Here is a 27667-nt window from a genome sequence, read left to right as displayed (position 1 = left end):
TCTGGAGTTTTAAGGGATAAGGACTGGCCGATGACTCACACTTGCCCTTGCTGAAATCTATCGCAAGCACATGTTAGATGTCCAATAAATATCTGTTGAATGAATGAACAGATGAAAGAATAAGTGAGTGAGTGAATGAGTGAGTGAAAGGCTGGGACTACAGCTAAAGAGAAGAAATAGGTCTGGGGTGGGGTGGAGGGATGGGGAGAAAAGGCATACAACTGTAATTGAATAACAATAAAAAAAAAGAGAAGAAATAGGTACATTAGCTACATAACAGTTACAGAGAGCATATATGTACAGATTTGCACAAAAGTTTATGAGATCAATGAATACAATGAGGAAACCAAGGCTATATTGACTAAACATACTCTTGTCATATTAGACATTTTGGCAGAAAAGCCCACAGAGGCCCAGGAGTTCTTCCATATCTTCCTTAAAGAGATCTGGCCTCAGAGAACCAAGATGGCGGCATAGGTAGACACACTGCGCCTCCTCGCACAACCAGAACTGACAGAAAATCAAACAGCAACGAAGTCCGACACCAAGGAAACAAAAAATAAACATTCATCCAGACCGGTAGGAGGGGCAGAGATGGGCAGCCGGGGCATAGAGGACTCACTTGGCTGTGGAGGGACCCAGACTGGCGGCATGTGGGACGAACAGGGCAGGCAGTCTGACCACTAGCAGACCCTGTGGCCCCACATTCGTGCACAGATAAACTGGACAAACAGCGGGGAGCAAAGCAGACCGCATAACCCAGGGCTCCAGCACGGGGTAATAAAGCCTCAAACCTCTGATTGAAAACGCCCCTGGGGGTTGGGGCGGCAGCAGGAGAGACTCCCAGCCTCACAGGAGAGGTCGTTGGAGAGACCCACAGGAGCCTAGAGTGTGCACAAGCCCACCCACTCGGGAACCAGCACCAGAGGGGCCCAGTTTGATTGTGGATAGCGGACTGAAAGATTGAAATCCGGTGGAGACTGAAGCGGGCGCCATTGCTCCCTCTCGGCCCCTCCCCCACGTACATTGTCACAGCCCAGCGACCAGAGTTACCCCGCCCCTGGTGAACACCTAAGGCTCCGCCCCTTAAAGTAACAAACGTGCCAAGACAAAAAAAAAAAAAAAAAGGCCCAAATGACAGAACACTTCAAAGCTCCAGAAAAAATACAACTAAGCGACAAAGAGATAGCCAACCTATCGGATGCACAGTTCAAAACACTGGTTATTAAGACGCTCACAGAATTGGTTGAATTTGTTTGAAAACCAGATGAAAAAATGAAGCCTATGCTAAGAGAAACAAAGGAAAATGTACAGGGAACCAATAGTGATGGGAAGGAAACTGGGACTCAAATCAACGGTGTGGACCAGAAGGAAGAAAGAAACATCCAACCAGAAAAGAATGAAGAAACAAGAATTCAAACAAATGAGGAGAGGCTTAGGAACCTCCAGGACATCTTGAAACGTCCCAACATCCGAATTATAGGGGTGCCAGAAGGAGAAGAGGAAGAACAAAAAACTGAAAACTTATTTGAACAAATAATGAAGGAGAACTTCCCCAGTCTGGCAAAGGAAATAGACTTCCAGGAAGTCCAGGAAGCTCAGAGACTCCCAAAGAAGCTGGACCCAAGGAGGAACACACCAAGGCACATCATAATTACATTACCCAAGATTAAGCAGAAGGAGAGAATCCTAGAAGCAGCAAGAGAAAAGAACACAGTTACCTACAAAGGACTTCCTATAAGACTGTCAGCTGATTTCTCCAAAGAGACCTTACAGGCAAGAAGGGGCTGGCAAGAAGCATTCCAAGTCATGAAAGGCAAGGGCCTACATCCAAGATTACTGTATCCAGCAAAGCTATCATTTAGAATGGAAGGGAAGATAAAGTGCTTCTCAGATAAGGTCAAGTTAAAGAAGTTCATCATCACCAAGCCCTTATTATATGAAATGTTAAAGGGACTTATCTAAGAAAAAGAAGATAAAAAATAGGAACAGTAAAAATGACAGCAAACTCACAGTTATTAACAACCACACCTAAAACAAAAACAAGAGCAAACTAGGCAAACAACTAGAACAGGAAGAGAACCATAGAGATGGAGATCACATGGAGGGTTGTCAATAGGGGAATGGGAGGGGGAGAGGGGGGGAAAGGTACAGAGAATAGGTAGCATAGATGATAGGTGGAAAATAGACAGGGGGAGGGTAAGAATAGTGTAGGAAATGTAGAAGCCAAAGAACTTATAAGTATGACCCATGGACATGAACTATAGGGGGGGAATGTGGGAGGGAGGGGGTGGGCAGGATGGAGTGGAGTGGGGGGGGGAATGGGACAACTGTAATAGCATAATCAATAAATATATTTTAAAAAAAAAGAGAGAGAGAGAGAGATCTGGCCTCAAGTTAATCCCCAAGAACAAGACCAGAGAAAACACAGGAAACATTCTTGAAGGAAAAATCCTCTGGAGTTAAAGGAAGTTATCTCTGGTTGATAAGAGATTGTGGTTCCTGTGTCTTCATTTACTTTCCTCTGTCCTTGTGTGATTCTTTCCTCTACACGTTTAACCTTAATCTATCCTTGCTACCCAGCAACGCTTGAAGGTAGAAAGGGGGGAGCTTGAGTCTCACTCTCCTCTCTCACCAGAACACTAAGAACTTGCTGCAGCAACTCAGCCCAGAGACCCAAATAAAATGTCCCCACTGCTCATCATCATTTGTCTGTGCACATCAGCTTTCAACAACAAGGCTGTGTTACTCATGGTGAGAATCCTCCATTCTAATATATAGTGACGCTGCATTTATAATCTATCCTAATACCCCAGAACAAGTTTCTGAATTACAGCCCCCATATCTGTGCACCACCAGTTCCCATGATAAGCAGTATGCTTCCATAAACACACTTAACACAGCCATGGCAATAACAGAGAAGTGGGGATGCTCATGCAAACACACACACTTGAAAGACTGATGGCCAAACGAGAATCATCACCATGTACCTTTGCACTTGGACTTTGAACGCCTTCACCAGAATGGATTCATTAGTCCTCCCAGTGCTCCCACAAAGGAGGAAGATCAAACCACGCTCCAAGAGCTACCCAAACCAAATCCCACCATACTTCCAGTGTCCAAGGGATAAAATGAAAGCAGCCAGGGTAAACAAGCATGGGCTCTGTGATTTTCGAGATCTATTTATCCAGTCCTACTTGGAAGAGGGAGGGATTCCAAGACAAGGAAATTCCAGAAGGCCCCATATGAGGAGCCAAGCCTTTGATATAACTTTCTGTCGCTCCTTGCTTCCCCATGCAAATTTCTCGTTATCCCATCCAAATAACTTTCAAAACCACAGCTTCCTCTGCATCGTGCAGTAAGAAAATCTGTGCACTTGTACTGGGATAAGCAGTGTACTAAGTACCTCCCCTCACTCCCCCATCACTGGGAGGGAAGGAGGTCTGAACCCAATAGCTCAGTGCAGCTTGTTCCTGAATGGACAGGGGAGGATCAAAAGGCCAGAAACATTCATTTATGGGGAAAAGTAAAGTAATTAAATATGCAGAACTTGGCTAAATGATATATGAAGGAGGAAATAAATACCCAGGAGCGTTTGAAAGGTGTAAGCAAACACCACAAAGAGGGACTTCTTTTTTTAAGATGGTTCAAGTGGCTATTACTGAGAGAGACTGAAGAAAAGCAAGGGAAAATCTCAGCTATGAAAAATCTCTACCTTCAGCCATGGCTATTATTATACACAGGGAATTGATGTCAATACAACCCCTAGACTGACACTTCTGTTCTCCAGAATTTGTGTCTCCATTTCCAATCCATTTTTCAGTTGTGTTTGTTTGAATTCAGAAATACATGTTTGAGAAATACATGTTAATGCCTCTAGTGTCTATATTTTCCGTGTATTTCTCACATGTATGTTGTCGCCTCTTGTGTCTTTGCTTTCTTTATACTTCTTGCTTGTACTCCCTATTGTGTATGTTGGAAATGGCCTGGTCTTGTGGTACTAGAGGCCAGCAGGTGTGCATTCATTTGTTGGGACAAACAAACAACCTCAATAATGGTGATTTTTGGGAATAAAATGCCAAAGAGAATCCCTCCCTATTAGTGAGTTCAATCCCTCAAACAGATCTGAAGCAAGTTCTGGAACAGACCTAAATGCTTCTCACTCTTCTCCAAGCGCTCTGGAGGCGAGATGGGCAAAGCCAGCTGAATACAGCCTGAAAATATATCTTAACAGTTTTCTCCCGAGATGCACTTTATGGCAAGTCCTTCTGGAATTTCTAGATGGGAAGAAATGTGTAGAGTGAGAACAGCTTTTCTGAGAGTCTTTCAACACATTTGTTCCCAGATGGGTTCAGTGTAAAAGTGAAAATTATTTTTTTTAAAGAGCAAAGAAATTTCAACAAAGGTTTGGTTTGAGTTTAAGCTAGAGACTGAGGCCTCTCCACCCCTGTGTGATTTTTGAGGGGCTGGCTCTAAGCTTCCATGACAAGTGCTTATTAGGTTCATGCTCTACAGCAGAAGGGGAACTGAACTAGAAGTCTGCAGAGTTTAAATCCCTCCTTCATTATTGAAATAGCTGAATGACCTTGGATGAGTCAACTTTTCTTTCTAGACCAGTCTCCTTATATCTAAAAGAGGAAATTTGACTAAACTGATATGTGGTTTTTAAATTTTTAAAAAATTCTGGTAGGCCCATTTTGTTGATTTTTAGAGAGAAAGAAGGGAGAGGAATGGAGACAGAGAGAGAGAGATCAATTTGTTGCTCCACTTATTTATGCATTCATTTGTCATTTTGAATATGTGCCCTGACCGGAGATAAAACCTGCAAACTTGGCATGTCAGGAGAACACTCTAACCAACTAAGCTACCTGGCCAGGGATTTTTAAAATATTTTTTATTAGGCAGCAGAGTCCCTTGTAAAACATAATATTACAAAAACGTACAATAATATAAACTGGATCAAAATCTTTCTGGTTAAAGCAAAACTAAGTGGCCCAGAGCTTGACCACCACACTGCCCACTATGGGTCATGACTCTTAGTCCACCTCAGAAACCCCTGAGGCGCCACCATGGGAGAGTGTCCTTCCCCAAAGGAGAGATTCTGGAAGTCACTGGATGCCATGCTCCCTCCAATCTTTTCAGCTCTAGTTTCCTGTAGGTTCAAATGGCACAAAGCCAAGAAGCAAGCTGGGCAGTAGCGATGCAGCTAACCCTGAAGACCCCACTGATGAAAAGATTAAAATGATTGAGGAATTGGAGGCCCAAAGCCTCCTTTAAAGTTCAAAATCTAAAAAAAACAAACCCAGAAAAGATAGGTGTGAGAACAGAAGCAAGAAAGTTGATATTCAATCCCCCTCCTTTTCCCTCTTCCTCATTCTCACACTCCCCAGACCAAGACCCAGCAAGGCCCCAAAGGATAGGGCAGTTGCCTGAAGCTGTGCTTCCTGAGACAGAATCCAGGGAAATACATGTTCAGGAACGGGGGCCGGGTAAGATAGGACTCAGACAGGGGGTTACAGGAAGGCTCTACGAGGGGTGTCCAACCCATGGCCCATGGGCTGCACGAGGCCCAGGATGGCTGTGAATGCAGCCCAACACAAAATCGTAAATTTACTTAAAACATTATGAGATTTTGTGTGTGTGTGTGTGATTACGTTTACAATGTATTTAATATGTGGCCCAAGACAGCTCTTCTTCTTCCAGTGTGGCCCAGGAACGTCAAAAGGTTGGATACCCCTGCTATAAACCAAACACTGGGGACCCACCAGGAGGGAGGTCAGGTGCTCCCTAGAGTACAGGTCTCTGCAGCCTCTGGTGTAAACATGCTGGGATGAGGAGGGTGCTCAGAGCAATCCAGGGCAGAGAAATCTGAAGGCTTCCCCAAAAGCTGCCCAGGTAAAGGGAGCACTCATCAACCATCCACTTTGAAGATGATACTCTTACACAGTTGTTGAGCTTTCATCTATGAAAACTTAAAATCTGCATACCATTTGATGCTGCCATTCTGATACAAATACATCTTACAGACAGACTAGCACGTGTACACAAAATATCTCCCTGAAGATGTTCAGTGCAGCATGTTGCGGTCACAATACTGAAAACTACCTAAATATTGATTGATTGGGATGGGATAAATATATTTAATTTTATTCATACAATGAATACTATTAAAAAGAATGCATCAACTCTCTATTGGTGACAAGGAAGGAGCTTTAATATTTAATGTTAAGTGAAAAAAGCAAAGTGCAGATATTGTGTACAACATGCTATATTATGTTTTATGTAAAAGGATATATACAGGGTCTGGAGCAAAACACCCCTCTTTTATTACAAAATCACAAACATGTAATTCTGTAAAATAACAATATCACACTCAAGCACACCATACGACATTTTAGGTGAAATGTTCAAATTAAAACTATAAATTATTACACCCATAAAATTGCCCTACCAACCACACTCAAGCAGGCATTACTTCTGCTGAACCCTGTATGTACATAAGCTGGCATATTTACAGAATATTTCTACAAAGATACACACAAAGCACTAATAATGGTTGGCTTTAGGGAGAAAAAAATGAAGGTAGAGAATGGAGACATATTTCTAGAAAGAAAGGGATTTCTTTAAGGCTCTTTTCTATGCTGCTTCAATTTCTTTTTTTATAATGTGCATGTAGGCATTTAAAGAAAACAAAAATAAGAAAGTGTGTTAAAACAAAACCTATCAAATTGATTTCGCTTTCAATAAACCATGTACACTTTAGGAGTCCCCAAATCAGCCAAGGGTTATGTTTATCAAAAACGAGAATCGACTGGAGAAACTGACTGGGTCACTAAGACCTTTACTTGCAAACCCATTGACAGTGGAGAGTGGTGAGCAAAGTCTGGACACAAGAGCAGGGGACCAGGTTTCTGGTCATGTGCTCACCACTTTGAACAAGTCACTTGTGCTCTCCCGGCCTGTCTTTCATTATTCATAAAATGACTGCATGAGCTAGTGGTCTCTAAGCTTCCTTCCTTCCCCTAAAATGTATCATCCCTGGCATGTCATGGTCACAAACATGGGATTTGGACTTTTAATCCCAGCCCTGGCGACCTATTATTACTTGTGTGACCTTGGGCAATGTATTCAATCTTCTAAAACTTCCTTATTTTAAAAAGTATGGATGCTAATTTATTCTGCCTCAAAGGGGTTCTGTGAAAATAGGAGACTGCCCTAAAGCACTTAGCACAGGGCGCCCTCTATCAGATGGACTCATCCCCAGATATTCTCAGCCTTAGTTCCTAGCTCAGATGTTGCCAACCAATCTTACTGGATGTGCCCCCCTCCCCCCTGCCACACACACAGCTACTCTTGACCATACAAGTTTGCTTCATTCCTTGATAACATGAATCATAATTTATAATGACCTTGACTATAAGGTCATTATAAATGACCTTATTGTTGTCTGTCTCACCCCAAATAGAAAGTAAGCTCCACAAGGTTAATGATTTTATTTTTCATGCTCACCACTCCGTCTCTAGCCCCTAGCACAGTGGCTGGCTCATAAAAATTCCTTGAATGAATAAGTACATAAAAGAGTGTTACCGGCTAGTTGCTCTTGGCCCTCACAACAACACTTAACCAAAGGACGCTAATGATTTCTCACTCAAAGAGTGGTTGTGAGAATTGCTAACCCTACTTTATAGAGTCTCAAAGTAGTTCAATCACATGCTCAACAGTACCGAGCTAATAAGTGGTAGAACCAAGATAGGAACCCATCCCTTTTTTGATTCCAAACTCTGTTCCCTCAACCACTGGACTATTCTAGCACAAAGAATTCCCTTGACTGGAGTTACATACATACAACTCCTGCCTGACTCCTAATTACATGCCTCAAACAACAATCACGTTCGACCTTTCAATTCTACATTGTCTGAAACACCACTAATAGGAAATCCTATAATGAATGGGAAATCTCACTAATCTATTCTACAGCACATTTATCCCCCACAACCCCTCCTGACAACCCTTTAAAGGGCTTTACTAGAATCAGAAAACAGAAGATATTCTTGAGCCATGCAGCAACACTTCAAAACATCCCAGTTGAAGCTCAGAAGTATTCATGATTAACAAATAGCAAAAGAGACTAGTTGTCACTTGAATTTCACCAAAGTCCTAAGAAGGAGTCACATGGAAAGTCTTATTACATTTAAAGAAGGAAACAGAAGCAACTGAAAAAAAAAAAAAAACATTGAAACCTTAGAGGCTGATTAATGGCTCACTGTGCTGTCATTTTAGAGGTTATGTAAAGTTTATAAGCATTAGCTTGCCTTCATGCTGTTGTTGTTATTGAGCTATTCAGCATTTATAAAGTTCCTAGCTATAAAGTCCACAAAAATACAGAAGCTGTGAATAATTCCTTTGTTTTTACATGTAAGTTCTACTGTCAGCAAGCAGGGAAAACCTTTTAGACACAAAGCTCTGCAGGGAGAGAGATGTAAACAATGTCTTGGCCACGATACCAGTAATAGGTAGCACTGGCCTTAGAAGATTAAATCACAGAATAAGCAAGTACCTGTTTTTGATTAGCTGATTCCATGCATGTTCTGAGGAAGACTCCTTTGAAGCCTAGGCTGAAAACACTCAGCAAGAAAAAGCTTCCGTCTTTGTTTTGCTCTTCTGCGATGGAATGGGAAGACAATAGTTCGTTTGCACTCAAAATCCAAACAGCATATTCAGTCAAAAAAAACCCTGCTCCATTCTCCCAATGAACAAGTTAAAAACTATGGCTTTGTCTTTACAAGTCAGTTTATTCAAAATCTGTAATTAATTCCACCTACAAAGGAGTCAAACTGGGTATTCTATAGAAAAAAACACAGCTCGTAAATGGAATACTATTTTGGATAGATGTAAATATTGTTACCAGTAGGATTTATGCATACAAATATTAAAGAATCAAGTCCTCAAATACATTGATATCTCAATTAAATGGTTCTTGCAGTGACAGAGATCTTTAACAGTTAAAGAAAATGGCAGACAACAATAGGTAGTTTCAAAATACTGAACAGTGTCTCAAAATGTGCTCTGTGAACCACATTTAACACAAACACCTTGAAAGCTTCTAAAAGCATGGACTTCCAAGCCCCACCCTAGTCCTAGAACATCATGGATAGGGTCTAATACTCTGAAAAGAATGGCCCTGGCTGGTGTAGCTCAGTGGATTGAGCACAGGCCTGTGAACCACAGGGTCACTGGTTCAGTTCCCCAGTCAGGGCACGTGCCTGGGTTGCAGGCCAGGTCCCCAGTGTGGGACAATCAACATACAATCATTTTAGGCACATAAAAACTAATCAACAGGAGGCAAAATAGATTTGGAAACAGAGAGAAATGATTAATTGAGTTTTAGACATTGATTCATAAAACAGTCATTAATTAAGCACCATTTCCAGCTTGAGCTTTGTAGGGTCGTGAAGTGGAGTTTTCCCATGGGCAGCTGGATATTCTAGTCTCAAACTCAAGTAGAGGTCTAGAGTCAAAAACATGTAAGTGATACCAGAAGCCTTGAATATAAAGTGGGTAGGATAGCAAAAAAAAAGAAGCACAGACCCTTGAGAACATCAGAAAGAATGTTCCTCAGAGTAGAGTAATAGATGATAATGACCCAGAAAGAACAAGGAATGCTGAGAGAATGATGTGATAGAAACTAAAGTAAAAAAAAAATGTCAAGAAAAAGGAATGATCAACAGTGTCAAATACAAAAGTGAGAGCATGAAATATAAATCCAAAAAGTACCTCCTCCATTTGATAACTGGATCCCTGGTAATCTCTGTAAGGAATGCTTTTATAGAGTACTGTGGTAGGAAAACAGATTGCTGAGATTTGAGGAGCAAAGGGGAATGAGGAAGTCAGACAGCAGAGGGATAATACTTTGAAGAAGTTTGGCTGAGAAGGAAGATAGTGCAGTATTCACAGAGGCATTTTTAAGAAGGAAGAGACGGGTACTTATTAATGTACCAAGTGAAAGAATCAGTGGAGAAAGAAAGAAGATACAGAACAGAGTGAGAATGATGTGTGAAGAAGCTCCCAGAAAATATTTGCAGTAAAGCACAGAGGGAAGAATTATATTAAAGCAGGAAAGGAACATTTTACTTGGATACTAGAGTGAAGAATAAAGGGAAGTCAGAGGCAAATGACTTTGCAGGTGAGAAGGGAAGGAGAGAAATGAGTAAGGTTACAACTAATGACCTCACTTTCTCTTAGGAGATAAAAAGAAATGGCATCTGTTTAAAAATAAGGTGGTGGGATTAGAATTGACAGCTTGAGAAGATCAGAAGACTGGGAATACCTATTATGGTATTATGAAAGAAGGCTGACCAGGGGCAATGAAAGGATTGATGAGCTGAACTGAGGTCAAGGTCAGACCATCAATAATTAGTGGAACCAAGTGACAAGGTTGTGCGGTTTCTCCAGCAGCATTCAGTATCCTGGTGACAGAAGTAGAGAAGACTGTGAGAATGGGTGCCATGAGCAGAGTAGAGGTGAAGGTCACAGGTAGAGGTGAAGGTCAAGGAAGCTAAATAATTTTAGGTGGAACATTAGATAAAAATTAAGGTCAATCAAAAAGTGAAATGAAAAATAAACCTATAAGCTAAGTTCCAAAGCCCTCATAAATGTTAGGCAAGCCAATATTTATGACATGATGTGGGGAAGTGGCATAGCTAGACCACATAAATTTCAAAGGAAAAGAGACTTTTGCATGAGGATCCAAGAGAAATGGTTTAATGGGACAAGAAGTAATACAAACACCTCCCTTGCTTGGCCCAGTGATGCGTGGCATATAAAGGAACGGCCTTCCTTTCCTTAAAAGGGCCACTGACAAAGCAGGTTCTGGGGAGGAATAAATTTCAGTTAAAGCAAGAGGCAAAGAGAATGTTCTATAAGAAGTTCAGTATACAGAAAAGTTCATTGAAAATAAAATTAGGTTCAGAGGGTGTAGTAAAGGGGTGGGAAGTGAGTAAACATGGGGGATGGGTTGGTGAGGAGGGGGTCCATGACATTGGGAAGTGGGTGGGAATTCAAAAGGAGGTTGTTGTTCTTAGTCCTCACTCCACTCAATTCCATCCCACTTTTAACCCTGTGGTGTCCCCCACTCATATTTAGCCTCACCCCCACTATTGCCTCTTCAACATCACTGACCTTGGCTTCCTATCTTTGATGGGAAGGACTTTTCTTTTTCACACGTTCCTGGCTGCTTAGAGAAATAGTCTACCAAGGTGCCCTGTTTCTAACCATCTCAGGATTTGAGTCCTGTTCTATATCTGCCATCCTTCCTTGACTAACTTTTCATCACAATCTAAGCTCCAAATTTTATCTCCGTCCTCCCTTCTTGAATAAGATCCTGATCTCTGATCCAAAGTCCTTGGAGTATGACACCACTTTCAACTTAACAAAGGCCTGCCCCTGCTGACTTTCTGCAAATGCATCCTGGGGACTCTTTACATGAGCCCACCCACCTCTAAAGGACCATAAATTATACCCTGTCCTGTGCCTCACTGACATGTAGCTTACTGCCCTACATCCAACCCCCTTTTCCCTTTCCGTTCATTTATTTAGTTTTCTAGCACCACTGGAGCAATCCTAGGCTAATTGTGATATTAATAGAGTAAGGGTAAGACACTTAGATATAGTCAGTCATACCTGGTCAGTCAGGTATTGGAGACAAATGAAACTCACTTCACTGTGTGACGGTCAGGGAGGTAGTGGCACAGTCAGATATGTGCTATGGGCTTCAGGAAGGCAAAGTTCCAAATCTCAGGTAAGATATCAGCAGGACCACATTGTCTTGAGACTCTTAATAGAGAAATGAGAGCAAGAAGGTTAGGAAATGTCTGAAAAATGAAGTTCCAATGGGAGCATTACAAATACACAACAGGCATAAACATGCAACTCATGAAAGAATAATACAAACAGCCATAAACCTGAAAACTGTTCAGTCTTATTAGCAATCAAAGGAATGCAAATTATAACAATAAGACTCCATTTCTTACCTAGACAATTGGCAAAAATTTCATAAATTGTCATGTTAATGAGAATACAGGGAAACCAGCAAGCATGCTCTTAAATGCTGCTGGTGAGTATATGAGTTGTCATCTCCTTTTTGGAAAGCAAATTAGCAAGATGAGTCAAAAGCTTTACAATATTTTATAGCCATTAAGAATGATGTTTGGGAAGAATAAATGACATAGGAAAAGAATCATAGGGATAGGTGGAAAAGTTTACAAAACGTTATGTGCAGTATGATCCCAATTTTGTAACTATAGATATATATTTACATACATACCTACACATACACATACATGCATACATATAATGTTTATACACATATGCATAGAAAAATTAGTGGAAAGACACCAAACAAAGTACTAACACTAATCATCTCTAGGTCATGAAGTTACGGTAATTTTTCTGATGGCTGATTCTGCTTTGGGATTTTCTCCAATGTAAAATTAGTACTTTCATATTCAGAAGAAAACCTTTTAAAAGTTGATCCTTTAAAAAGATAGAGCAAGAAAGGGAAGTTCCCAGCCTAAAGGTGAAAAGAAAGACAGAAAAGATACCTTACCAAGGATAATATAGATGCAAAGAGAAGAGGACTTTAAAAATAATTCAAAGGATGAAGAGAAGAGGAAACAGTCGAAGATGACTGTGCAGGAGTGATATTGAGGCTGAAACACTAGGTCAGGAAGTGGAAGCCCAAAGTGAGCTAATGCTTGCAAGTATGGAGGAACAAGGAAAAGGATGATTTTCCCTTATGTTTACACCAAGAACAAAGGAAGTCATAAGTGCTATTTAGGGCAAATGGAGTAAAACTAATAAAACTTGTATTTTCTGGCCCATGCAAACATGGGAATAACAATAGGATAAATTGTGGACACAGAATACTGTTCCTCTGGCTTCAACACTACCCATCCTGCAGGACGTCTGACTTACCGACAGGTACACAGAGACACGCACTCCACAACGTTCCTTCCGCATGGCTTTTGGAACCTCAAAGGGTAAAGATAACATCAAGTTCTCCAGGTTTCATTTCTGTAATTGTCATTTTTCTCCTTTCCTACTCTGACTCATTGTGGCAAATTCTCATGTCAAGGTCAGCACCCAATGTGGCAGCTACTTATGATAGCAATAGAAGCCACCACCTCTGGCAACGTCCCTACTGCCGACATCACCACTGCTCACAGCTTGCACTTTCAAAGTCCCACAAAAGCTGCTAATAAATGGCCCTTTCAGCTTTACCTGGTTTTGCAACAGCCTCTTCACTGTGGGTACAGGCATGATTTCATGATGGTTAAGCCAGAGGACAGCGGTAGTGACACATGCTGGGCTGTGCTCAGAATGAGCTCTCCCTTTGATAACTGGCCCACTCTCCTTAGTCCAACTTCTTGGCCTGCACTCTCATTTATTGCTGGTTTTTTCTGGTGATTCTATCCCTGGAGCAACCTCAGATCTTCAAGAAAAGAAGTGTTGTCAAGCTGGCTGCACAATATTTTGGGCAGGTAGGCTCACAGCTAACTTCCAGAATGAGTGCTCCTCAGGCTAAGGATGGGAGTCTTGCTAGGCAATGGGGGCAGTCAGAAACCATGACTCTTAGGCTCCAGTTTTGCTTCCCGCTTCTTTGTCAAAAAAGATCTTCTGGAAATGGTGGGGTAAATGTGACAAAGAGGAAATTAAAATCCAAGGTAAATAAAGAGCTCATGACATACTACCTAGGTATTCAGTATCAGTTATGGACCCTGGCTCTGACATACCACATATTTCTTTGGTGAAAATCTGCAGATGGAATGATTGAATCACAGTCAGTAATTAATGAGGAACCACAGAGAACCTCAGGGGAGGTGCTGAAGACAGACAGTCCCATTTTCAAGTACAAGAGAAAAAGAAGTCTACAAATAAGAGAATGGTGAATTTGATCACAGCATGTGCAATATTCTAGATGTATATTTTGTATGTAGTGGCTATTCATCTCAGTCCACAGACTCAAGGAATTTAAATTTCTTGGTTTTCTACAACTTAATTTCTCAGTCTGAGCCCTCACCTCCAAGCTAATGGGAAAATTGAACCTCAGTGTTTCTTGAGACTTCTCCACACCCTTGAGTCTTATATGGAGCCAAGATGTGATAAGACAGGTTGAGTAGAGCAGAGGGGTGCAGGTGGGCAGTCTACCCTCTACTGTCCTCTGAGACATGTATTATCCCTGTGCTTGTGGCCATTTTGGGCCCAGAAGTACTAATCTCTCAGGAGAAAAAAACATTAATCACTAATAATTAATCCAGCTGTACTAGCTTCATTGCGTATTTTAACAGGATTGTGATCGTGATATCTCCAGTGTGTCAGGATTTCAACTGATTAGTTTTATAATGTTTTTATGATGTTTTTGAAGAAATGGGTAAATGTAGCTGGATGACAGCATACTCAATATATTCATAACCTAGATAATCATGACAAACGATGAAAGTCAATCTAGTATAGTTGTTAAGAGCACAGATTCTAAAACCTTACAGTCTAGGTTCAAACCCCATCTATTTTACTTCCATAGCTGTGCCTAGGAAAGTACTTAAATTTTCTCCACCTCAGTTTTCTCATTTATAAAAATTGGGATGATAATGCTTCTAACTTTTTGACAGGGACCATTAAGGTCTGCCAAATATCTAATGCTCTGCTTACTTATCAGTCCTGGTGCATCTAGGTGATGTCATGTGACTAACACAGGATAACGAGATGTGGGTGGAAAAGATGTGAGCCAATTCCCGTCTCGGCCCTAAAAACATCTACCACATTTACTCTATCTATCTATCTATCTATCTATCTATCTATCTATCTATCTATTCTCCTATCTGTCTTTCCCTGCTTCCCCCTCAACCCCTGCCTCTGCCTCTCTCACCTTGCAATGGCAGCCTTGGAGGTCATGTGTTCTAGATGGCCTAGGGTTTTTTTTGAGGGGGGGAGGTGGACAGAAACAGCCTAGATTCCCAGGTCACTACTTAAATGAGAGAACTACCCTGAAGAGTCACCCAACCCACACTGGAATATGATATAAATGAGAAATAAACTTTTATTGTGTTAAGACACTGGGATTTTGTGGTTCATCTCCTGAGGCAGCTAGAGCTCATTATCCTCTGCAGTAAGATAATGAAGCACTCACCATAGCGCCTGCCGGGTAAAATGCACTCAATATCTGTAAGTAAATTTGTTGTCATCATCATTATCAGTGTTGGAAAGGGCATCGTAGGCTTCTGAATACTTGGGAATAAGTCCTAACTTGCTGCTTACCAGCTATAACAAGATACTTTACCTCATTGTAGGGTGTCCTTTGGTAAACTAAGATAACAACCCAATCCTCCCAAGGTGGTTGTGGGGATTAAGACAGACAGTGCAAACATTTTGGAACAAAATAGACAAATGTTAAATATTTTTACGAAATCATTATAGAATTAATTTTAATTTTAATTATTCACTGCCACGCATTGCCATACTTCTAGAACAAGCCCATAGGAGTACGTACCCTTGGCCCATTGCTGTCAGGCTTGGTCCCGTGACTTGCTATGGCCAATAACATGTGAGAGGATGTAGCACATCCACATTCATGCAGCAGATCTAGGACCCATTGTGTATAGATTAGCAATATCTTTTTCTCTCTCTTTGACATGAAAAAAGCATATCAGATATTGGGACTCTTTCTTCTTCCTGGCCCTGCAAGAAGATAAACGGAGCAGAATCACAGCTGAACAACAGTCAGCATAAGCTGTGAGTGAGAAACAAACCCCTGTTATTGGAAGCCACTAGGATTTGGAGATTGTTTGTCACTGTAGCATAACCTAAGCTTTAGCTAAGTTATATATTAACCAAAGGGAATTGACTAATAGAGTAAAGTCAATGTAGACAAAGGTGTCTAGCACTTTGCTGAAGTTTTCCTTCCTTGACATTTTTCTCAACACCTATTTTAATCAATGATTTGAAGGAGGATATAATACTCAAGTGTGTACATTACAAGATCCTGAGTTATTTGCAAATAGTCTATCTGACAGAGTCAACCCAAAAAAAGATAAACAAACTGGAACAATGGGCTAGGTCTAGCAAGATGCCATTTAACTAGAAATAACATAATGTCATCCACACAACTTCAGGATAAGGAAGATGGTAGTTCTCATAAAAATAATATGAAGTTTTATCTGCTAGTCAACAGAATATAAGGCAAAAGGGTAAAGTGGTTGCCAAGAAAAGTTCTATCGGATCTCAGGCTATATTCACAGAAATGTGGTACCCCAAGTAGAGTTTCAAGTATCTTCACAAGTATGATCACTTTAATTTATTAAATCCCCTCTTAAAGTATAGAGCCAAAACTGAAAAGACTTAGATTTGGTTTGATTAACTCCAAAAAGAAGTGACTACATTGTATATATCAGTGTAAGTATTCTAGGGGAGGAGACCAGGGAAATTTAAGGGTGGAGAGAAGCAGAATAATAGGAGGCCACCACCACAGGGGAGTTTAAGTATCTGACAGCATGTCTTTTGGAACAGGCATTACAATTATTCTACATGACCCTGAAGTGCAAATCAAAGGCAGAGGCAAGGAAAAGGAAGGGATTTTCAACAAATAGACCCCTCCTAAAATTGAATGGGCTGCTTAGAATGTGTTTAGGAGGAGATCCAGGTATTAATTCAAATAGGAGTTGGTCTCGATGATGGCAAAAGTCTCTTCTAAATGAGAAGAATCAAAACCAATTTACACAGGGCAGGACCAGATTAAGCCAGTGGAATACCTCGGGGAGGCTATTAATAATTCACAATTTGCAGTTCATGTTGGAAAATGAATTTAACTTACCAATGAGAAATGCAGAAATGGAATTATTGAAGCCGATTCTACTTCCACAAAGGGGGAGCCCACCCTCACTCCCCCAGAGCCAGGACAGCAAATGTGCATTTACATTTAGAAATGGGCTGATCTGTCATAGGGAGGCTTTCTTTCTCATGTCAGCAAAAGAAAGACATCTTTGGCAAACTCTCTATTTTAAATCTGGCATTTCCATTTTTTATTTCTCTCAAACAGAGGGGGGAGATGGTTATGGGGATACAACTAGTCCCAACTGGTAAAAGAAAGGCAATTGGCCAACACAAATATTATAGCATAAGACTTAACCAGAAGAGAAACAAGAAAAGATCAGTCCCTCCAAAAACGTTCTCTCAAAATAAAGGTCGTGCCAAGGAAAGCCACAGGTGCAACACCACAAGCCCCAAGGAGAGCTTTAATCAGGAAAACCTGGCCTCAGGCACACACATGCGTGCAGCTTCCTACCCACCGTTCTGCGGGCCATTTTTTGAAAGTTAGGAGACAGGAGGTTCATTCATGGCCAGATGAAAAAGCAATACACACTTTAAATGGCAGCCCTGGTTGGATTCATGTTTCTACAGCTTTCTTCCTCTTCTTCTCATAAATCTCATTCTATATATTCTCCTGGGGACCTCTTGCTTGATCTTGTACTTTCAACTATTGTCCCCTTTGGATCTCCTACTGACACCTCAATTTTGAAATGTCCCAAACACCTCTTCTTCACGAGTTCCTATATCCAGGGATGACAGATATCCAAGTTAGGGACTTAGACACCCTGTTCCTTACTTTCCTCTCTCTTCATCATCCTCTCCATTCCCATCTGAGTCCTGTTCATCCTGCCTACCAGGCACTTCTCTCCACCCTGGCTAGCACTGCTTTAGCTCAGCGCCACCACCTCTCACCTGCATCACTACTGCAATACCCTCCCAGCTGGCTCTCCTCACTTTAATTTTACCACCTCCTAATCTATTTTCCACACAGCATTCAGAATAATATTTCTAAAAATGTAGATCTGATCACATCACTCTTCCATTTAAAACCCTTCAAATACTCTTTTTTGCCATCAGAAAGAAATTCAAAATTGCTAACATGGAATTAAGGCCCTTGGGTTTTGGCCTGTGCCTCCTCCCTAACCTATCTCTAGACATCTCAGGAGCAAAATTTAAATGGGTGCCAAAAAAAAAAAAAAAAACACTTCACAGTCAAAGTAAATATTTTAAGCGCTATTTTAAATCAAAATTAATGTCACAAATTATGATAAACAAAATATCACATTTTTACATAAAGCCCAGTTTTACTTATTTTTCCCTTTGCCTCAGGCTTCACACAGAAGTGATAGTCGACAAATAAATTGGAGAATGCGATACAGCAATGAGTGAGTGAACTACACCTACACACAATAGCATAAATGAAGCTCACAGATATAATGTTAAGAAAAATGAGCCAGACACAAAAGTGTAGGTACAGGTGATTCAAAAACAGGCAAAACTAATCTAGGATATTAAAAGTCAGGATAGTGGTTTCCTGTGGAAGGGAACTTCATGAGGAGGTTTCTGGTACTCCAGGAATATCCTATTTCTTGATCTGTATGTTATATGGGTTTTATACTTTGGGAGACTCCATTAGTCTATTCAATTTTGATTTGTGTATTTTTATATGTACTATACTTCAATTTAACAATTTTTAAGAGTTGTCTTACTCAGAAGTTAAAATATATAGAAGCAAGTTGAATTGAGATAAGTCCCTGGAGGAGGAGGAAGAAAAGCAAGCAGAACTGTGGGAGGCAGCTTTTAGGGCACTACTTTATTTCTGGGCTTCTATCCTTGACTAACCCCAAGGCCAAAATAAGTAAATTGAATTTTTCATTAGCAAGCACGGCTAGCACCCAGCCTGACAACCGTGTGTTTCACGCATTCAGAACATTGGGCTGTCAGGAGTTAACTTCCAGTGGGCACAATTCACCAAGTATTAATTACAATTGCTGCTTGCTCAGATTTTTCTGGGTATAGGACAGGACAGTCAAGAGTTTATCCAAATCCCAGAGGCACCTTTGCCCTGGAAACTGGACCCTGTCAGACATGATAAGACTTCCAAGCAGTAGTCAAGGCAATCATCCAGGAGAGTGGCAGCCACTGGCCCCTTCTGCCAATACTCCCACGTGGCTGTCAGCATGACCAGCACAGAAAGTGGCAGCCTTCTTATAGCCTACCGCAGAAGCCACTCATTGTACGGTGGCTAGGGAGCCACTGGAGGCAGGGAAACACTGTTTCAAAACGTGAATTTGGACCTAACATGGTACATTGTGGCCTAGTTCCTAAACAGGAGCAGAATCTGTCCTGGCTACCAACGGTGCCCAGCCCCACTGCCAAGCCTGCAGAGGCTTTTCAGTGGGAAGAGTTGGCTGCTTTGGACTTTAATGACCCCTAAAAAGGAGAAGGAAACAGGCAAAGAGTATGGTCAGCAGATTTCATTCCAGTGTGTCCAACAAATGCCAGCCATGTCATCACCAATCTCCTTGAAAGGGAAATGATCACCCAGGAACCCCCTTTCTGAATTCAGGCCTAGGGCCTGAGGCCCACTGGCCAGTGGTCAACTCTCATTCTTCTGCTTCCAAAGCAGTTTCCAGAAGTAGCTGAGGGTTACAACATGGATAGACTTTGAAGACATTATGTTAACTGAAGTAGCCAATCACAATAGGACAAATACTGTATGATTCCTATTACATGAGGTACCTGAAGTAGTCAAATTCACAGAGAGAGATGACAGGACGGTGGTCGCCAAGGGCTGGGTTTGGAGGAGTGGGAGGAGTGGGAAATTATTTTTTAGTGGGCATGGAGTTTCAGTTTGGGAAGACGGAAAAAGTTCTAGAGATGCAGGGTGGTGATGGTTGAACAACATCATAAATGTACTTAACACCACTGAAGCATGTGCTTACACATGGTAAATTTTATGTTCTGTATATTTTACTACAATCTTTTAAAGAAAAAGAAAGCATCTGGGAAAGTGAAATTCTCTACCAAACCCCCCCATGCTGTGAAGTCATCTTATCCTCCGTCAGTTCTGTCCCTGGGCTTTGCGCTGGGCTGGATCTACCAGTAAGCTCAGTTCCATATCTCTGGAATGTATATTTGAGTGAGTAAAGGCCTTTCTTCCTCACCCTTCCCCCAACATACTTCCTCACCACACACCCATGGGGAGGGAGGTAAACTGACCCATAGAATTACATCAAAGGATTGAACTACAATAGTAAAGAAATGGTTTGAGAGACAATCCTGAACAAGATGTCAAGAAGAAGGAAGGTAGGTAGCCAATCCTGGATAGTATATCCAATGTAGTTTTATGTAGAATCTCTAGTTCCACTACCTCCCTTCTTCAGCCATTTCCTCACCAGATACCTCTTTCCCGAACCTAGCCTCAGGTCCCCTGCTTAAGAAAAATAATCCTCTTTCAGGAAAAGAACCCAAACTTAATCCCATGGATTTATAAAGTACCAGTGTTCACTTGGTAACTCTAGCAATGGTATCAGCTCACAGACTTCATCTGCGAGCACAGCCTTGGCTGAGATCTGACTGTGGGACTTCATGGAGTAAGTGGAGGAGCACTGGGGCAGGAGGTGCACGGAGGCCTTCCGGAACTCCTGAAGGAGTACTTAATAGCGGTCTACTTCTCAGCCATTACAGACAGTCGAGCTTTCTCTCTGCAAAGATTTATTTCTATTAGGACCCACTCCCAGATTCCTGAGCACATGGGAGAAGAGAAAACCAAGAATTCTAGGAAAATAAATATTATAGCTACTTTTCTTAGCACTTACTGTATAAAATACATTATTCTGTTTAATCCCTATGACTGTCTTATAAGGGAGAATAACATTATTCACATTTGACAAATGGAAACCAAGACTTTTAAAGAAAGAGCAACTGCCTATTTTTTTAACATATATATAAATAAACTGAGAGTCATGGAGGAGTTTTTTGTTTGTTTGTCTGTTTTCCATATTCCTCTTTCTCTCTATTTACAACTTCCTCTTTTGGCCCCGAAATACCAGCACTCCCAGGCATTAGAGTATAGAAATCAGAGCATAGTCTGAAGTCTGAGAGCCCCTGTGTTTGAACTTGCCACTGACTAGTTGAATAATTTGTGTGTATTTACAACATTGAATCGCGTGTCTGAGAGAGCATGTGTGAGAATCAATCCTAATAATCATACCTTACATTTAAAAAAATTGTGTTTAGAAAAAATCTTTTAAAAGATCTCTGAAAATATAAATCAGAACTAAGCACTATAAACACATTCTATCTGGTTAGGGCTGCATCAAAGAATACATTTTTGCAGTCCAGATTGTATCAGCTCCAACATTCTGCAAGAAACAGATGTCAAGCACTGCTATGAAATAGGACATGAGAAAACGAAAGATTCAATCCTCCTTCCCCAAGTAGGTCACAGTCCAGTAGGGGATATAGGCAAGTAGACAAGTAGATGAGCAGCATGAGGAGTTATAATGTAAAGATGGACACCATGTAATGGGTGCCTTCATGTGAATAGGAACACACCAAGGAACAAAAGGCAAAAAGCACCCCAAGCAGAAAGGAAAAGCAAGGATACAGAGGTCTGAATGAATATGTTACTCCCAGGGAGCTGCAAGGGGCTCACAGCTGGAAAACAGATGCCGGGTGTGCCTGAGGACTGCACTGGTCAGGTAGACCAGGGCAGCTTAGAAGGCTTGTGAGTCCCTAAAGAGTGTGGCTTTCACCCGATAAGGATCCATTGAAGGTTTTTAACCAGTGATGACGTGATGTGAAGTTCATGTCACAAAGATAATTCAGGTCTCCATGTAGGAAATGGGCTGCAGGGAAGTTAGGGACAAGGAGACCCATGAAAGCTCCTGCAGTCATTCACATCAGAGAGGAGCGGGACTTGAAATCAGATTCAAGAGACTTTGGGAAATTGGACAGAGTTTGGGAAAATGAAGGGATATCAAGAAGGAAAGTATTTAAAATCATGCCAATATTTTGGGCTGATACACCAGAACAGTACCCACTGTCCAACAAAGAGAAGAAGGCACTTCCTCCATTGAACATGAGAGCAGACCACGGGAGCACACAGATCCTCTAAAACCCACCAACGTTAAGGAGCCCCATGAACCAACCCTTAATTCGGTGCTCTACTACCTGTCGTGGCTTCCTCTCCCATTCTGTTCACAAGGGCTCAGTACATAGAAGGGCTTTCTTGAAAGCTGGTCCTTCTGCACACCCCACTGTCCATGCCCAGTCCTGTATGCACAAAGGCAGGCTATGCCCTACTCATCTGTGGGTGCCATGTAGAGTCCTTTTCTTTGGGTTGCTAAAATATAATTTAAAGTAGCTTATCAACAAGAAGCAGCACACTTCTATTTTTAAATATCACAATAAAAACAACTGGGCTTCTAAAGACTCCTGAAACCCATAAATGTCCCTAATTGATCCATAGGTCCAAATGCTGCCAGACAGTCGGCCTGGGTCAGCTCAAGCACATTCATCCACACATGGCTGGCCTGTCCCAACCCAAGCCATGCAGGCTGCCAAGTCTGTCAGCAATACCTTCTGGGCTCAAATGTCTTTGGGACTAATTGCCTGTAGGTCACAACAACATAGTGCACATTTGTTCCCCCACCTGAGGAAATATTTAGTTTTATTAACTTTCTATTACAGCCTTTATCTCTCATAAAGATGTACACACATATTAGCTACAAAAATGGTCATCAAATCATTGTTTATAATCCAATGAGTGGCCAACCATGTCAATTTCCAAAAACAGGATACAAATAATTCCATCTATATCATGAAATAGTATGTAGCTCTCCAAAATTCTGTTCCATAAATGAGTCTATGGCCGTGGAAAAATGCTCATTACAGAGTGCTTACATTAACATGAACTCCATGAGGGCAAGGGCTTTGTTTTGTTCATCATTGTCCCTCCAATGCCAAGAACAGGGCCTGAGACGTAGTAGTCATTCATTTAAATATCTGTTGATCAAATCAATATAAGAAATGGGGAAGCAGATGGCAAAAGTATGGTTCCATTACTGTAAAAAGACACTCAGAGAAAGAGAGAAAAAGAGAGAGAGAGATCAGGAAGGATATGCATCAAAATATTACCAGTAGCTTTTTCTGGGTAGGTGGATTTTTCTATATTTTTGTTTTATCTTCTTTTTTCCTTTTTTTTTTTCTGTGCATAGCTCAAGGTGCTGTTGTAACAAAAGCCCAGAAAAAAAGAAAACACTGGGGAGAGAGCATCCCATTACAAATTCAGCTCTTGCTTCTCAAGTTCACCTGTGGACTCACTATCTTCTGCATGCCAGACTAACATGACATTATCTATCCACAATCCCACACGTAACCCGGAGCACTAATTTGCACTAACACTGAACAATTACTCGACCTCACATGTGGACTGACCCTTGGCTTTAACCTCATTATCAGCCTGGGTTCCTTCCAGTGCCCTCAGGACCCCCAGCACTCTTACTAGAGCCCCATCCTCATCTCTCATGCCTGAGCTCTGTGAGAGTGTCCGATCCCTCCCAAGTGGGAAAGGGCCATTTTACTGCTCTCTTCCTATAAACAGACTGCAGTGTTGGCAGGGTAGCCCTCCTCTCCTTACTACTCCAAGCATGAGCGTGTGACATTTTTACCCAGTTTCTTCCCAGTCAATTAAAAGAGCACCCAGTTAAACTATGACTGCCCCAGAGGAAAACAGGGCAAACAAAAACATTGAAACTTTGTAAAATCAGCTTGCATAAAGTTGCCCTGGTACCAGAGCTGATGTGTATGATTATACACACCCTCTCCTGGCTAAGCTAATTGGCTTAGCTCACTGATGATTTTACGGCCCCAGAAGCCATTCTCTGATTGCAAGAATAAGAGTTGCCAAATGATCTTAAACCAGCGCAGACGGGCCCAGCGCCACCAGAAGAATATTTGGGGAAAGAGCTATTTTAAACGAATGCTCCTGTGGGTATAAGGATACTTTTCCGTCTAGACTCTTGCGAACACCTGTTGCTCACTCATCCTGCCCCCAGTACACCTCCCCCTTGACAGCTACATGGCCAAGACAAACCACGGCCACCTGACAGAGCCCAGAGATGTGGCCACAGGAACAGCAAACCCAGGCAGCCCAGACATCACATGCTCTGGCACAGCCTGTCAGGCCTAGATGGGTCTGCTGCCAGGTGTCAAGGAGCCATTTGCAGGTGGACAGATGACCTGGCAAGCCCTTACTTTAAACTTTCAGAGGGTCAGGGAAAGGAGTCTTCTTCCTGAGTGTGTCACAGCTCTGGCTCTGGCATGACAATGAGCATCAAGCAAGTAGAAGGAGAGAATGGCAGTTTTCTTGTCCGATTCAATGCATCCCTCCATATCTAAGTCCCCTATACCACATCCCCAATAGGTGGCTGTCTAGACTATCCGTGAATCCTTCTGGTGACCAGAAAGCTCACTACCTCATGAAATAGCTCATTTTATTTGGCAGCAGGCTTTCTGATACTTAACCGAATCCCTTCTTGTGGCCTTTCCTCCCTCTTTAGAGACTTACACAGAAAGAATCTCATATCCCTCTCATGCAATTCAAACTAACATAGGTTTCTGTGCTTGGCTTTCTTTCCTCAGAGGAAATAAAAAAAAAATAAAAACAGAAGTCGGTACAGCAAAAATCAGTAGAGATACTACCTGATTTTGGAGGGAACAGGATAAAAAATACATCTCCCCAATAACTCCCAAAATGCAAATTCACATTCTTTGAAAAATATTCACACTATCTATTTAAACTGAAAAACTCAAGTTAAAATCTTCATTTTAAATAATCCTGAGTTAGTCATGCAAAAGCAAAGCAATTCCTCTCTGGAGGAACACACTTTAAACTCAAGCTGCAGGATTCATCACAGATAAAGTTTCCAGTAAAATTAGCTCAAAATTAAAATCACCAAACATACAAGGAAACAAGCTACCATGATCAAGAATATTACATAAATGTGTTTAAAGAAATTTTTTTAATTTTTGAGAGTATAACAATGGGGAGAAAAGCTTATCAAAACCAATTACTTAGATTGGAAAAAATACCAAAATAGCCCTCCTAGAAATAAAAAAGAAATGTAAGAATTGAAATTATAAACTCAGTTGATGAGTTAAACTATAAAATAGAGAGAGAATGAGTACATTAAAAATAGGTTGAAAATATGCAAAATACAGCACAGACATACAGAGGTGAAAAAATGCAAGGAGTTAAAAGATATGGGAGATAGAAGGAGAAGGTCCAACATATGTCTAACTAAAGTCGAAAAGGAGATAACAGAATGCGGTAGAAACATTGTGAGTGAGAATTTTTCAGGGAAAAACCCACAGATTCAAGAAGCACAATTAAGGAAGATATGAAAGAAAAAGGAAAGAAACAAACTTTGACCCATTACAATGAACCTGCAAACAACAAAAGCAAAGAGATCTTTAAAAACAAGCTGAAAGAAAAAAAAAACAGATTACCTATAAATAATTTAAATTAGACAGCTGATTTTTCAGCTGCAACAATATAAACCAGAAACCAGTAAACAGATAAGCTTAAAGTGCTGAGAGAAAATATATGTCAACTTAGTATTCTCTACCAAATGAAATTTGCTTTAAAGACTAAGAGTGAACTCAATATATTTTCAAATATATCAAAATGAGCAGAAACGCACTAAAGAATCTTCTAAAGGATCTATTTAAAAGAAAACGATCCTAGAAGTAGGTCTTAAATGCAAGAGGTACTGGTGACCAAGGTAAATGGTAAACATGGAGTAAACATAAATAAACATTGACTTTATAAACAATAACAATTATGGTCATTTGAGGAGCTAAAAGATCAATGTAGAACTAAAATGATGTCACGGCAAGAATAATTTATAATTAAAGAAAGAGAAGAAGATGGAAGATGGCATCTAAGGCATCTAATTTCTTGTACTGTACAGAAGGAGATTAAAGATATTAATTTCCTTTAGACAATGTCAAATATATCTGTTAAAATTTCTAAGATAATCATTAAAGCAATTGAAATTGAATACTATATATAATTTCCAAAGTAGCACAGAAAATTGGGCAACTTCTATTAATCAATACAGAACAAAGGCAATAAAAGGGAAATAAACATTTAAACATGGGAGAGAAGCATGAAATAACATAAAAAACAAATCCAAATCAAGCAATAATCAGGATTTAATGAAAACAGATTAAGTTATCTAGTTAAAAGCAAAGCTTGTCATTTCAAAATCTAGATATATGCTAACTATAAGAAAGAGAAAACAATAAAAATAAGAAAATACATACAGAAACACTAAAAGTAAAAATACATAACATATGCCAAAATACTAATTAAAAGAAATCTGAGATATTTGTATCAGACAAAATATATTTTAAGGCAAAAAGTATCATTTAGACATTAAAAGGATCATTGCATGTTGATACAAGGTTCTATTCACTAACAAGGTATAATGCTTGGAACCAGTATGCCTCTAAGGAGTAGGGCTTCAAAAATATAAGGAAAAAGTTGAAGGATCCACAAGGAAAATTGATAAATTCACTATTACAGAGGTAAATTGTATAAACTCTCTCAGCGACTGAAGGACCAAACAGTCAAAAATATTGCTAAGGATACGTGGATTTTCTCTTTCAACATCTGTACTAATGTCTCTCTGGAATATCTTCCTGGACTGAGGCGCTGGAAACCTACACCTACAGTTTCCAGGTTCCTTTGTATGCCCCAGCTTTGCTGGGACAATCTGGTCTATGCACATGCCCCTGGCATCATTATCAACAGCATTGCCTTTTTACTCTCAAAAGTGTCTGGTATGGGCAATAAATTATATTGTTACCCTACTTACAACTAAAATACCACAAAAGCAAAAGCTTCTTTCAAGCATGCAATATTGATGACTCAAATATCAAAAGCAACATTACATTCAGAGGTTTAACTTTTTCAAATAGGCAAACAACTCTTCTGAAAAATATAGTAAGAGATACAGTATCCTTGGATTTACATGATAGTGACGTTCCTGGAAAATTCGGTGTATATGAAAAGCATGCAAAAAATTCTTAGTGTTAACATATGAAAAGGAGATCAAGTCTGGGCTGAGATCATTTTAAACAGGTTTTCCACCTGAACAGAAGTACAGACACACTTTCAGAAAGTCATGCCAGACCTGGGACAATTCCTCACTGCATAAGGCTGTTCTACACATTACAGAACATTAAACATTTACTGCTCCTTGCCCCCTAAGTGCCAGTTGTGCATTTCCCAATGAATGTGACAAAACTAAAACACTCCCAACATGGTGGCTTCACCCCAGTTCAGCGCCACTGAGTGTATATGGCAGAGGCCATGAAGAGGCCATCTCATTTCATGTGAACATCAAGAACATTAAAACACACACCCTGGCTGATGTGGCTCAGTGGATTGAGCACGGGCTGCGAACCAGAGTCACCAGTTCCATTCCCAGTCCAGGCACATGCCTGGGTTGTGGCTAGGTCCCCAGTAGGGGGCATGGAAGAGGCAACCACACATTGATGTTTCTGTCCCTCTCTTTCTCCCTTCCCTTCCTCCTCTCTCTAAAAATAAAAATAAATAAAATCTTTTTTTAAAAAAAGATCATTAAAACATGCCATAGGCTGTGAGGCCTCCTTAGTACATACTGTTTTCCTGCAGAAGTGCCTCCCCTCAGGCTCCGGAATAAGTGTGACAGTGACTGCAGGCCTCGATTTACCATGTCTCTGCTCTAGACGACATTTCCAGAATTATCTC

The sequence above is a fragment of the Desmodus rotundus genome, chromosome 1, assembly GCF_022682495.2.
Source record: "Desmodus rotundus isolate HL8 chromosome 1, HLdesRot8A.1, whole genome shotgun sequence".
Taxonomy (NCBI): Eukaryota; Metazoa; Chordata; class Mammalia; order Chiroptera; family Phyllostomidae; genus Desmodus; species Desmodus rotundus.
The sequence above is the reverse complement of the archived record's forward strand: the minus strand, read 5'-3'. Positions refer to the sequence as shown.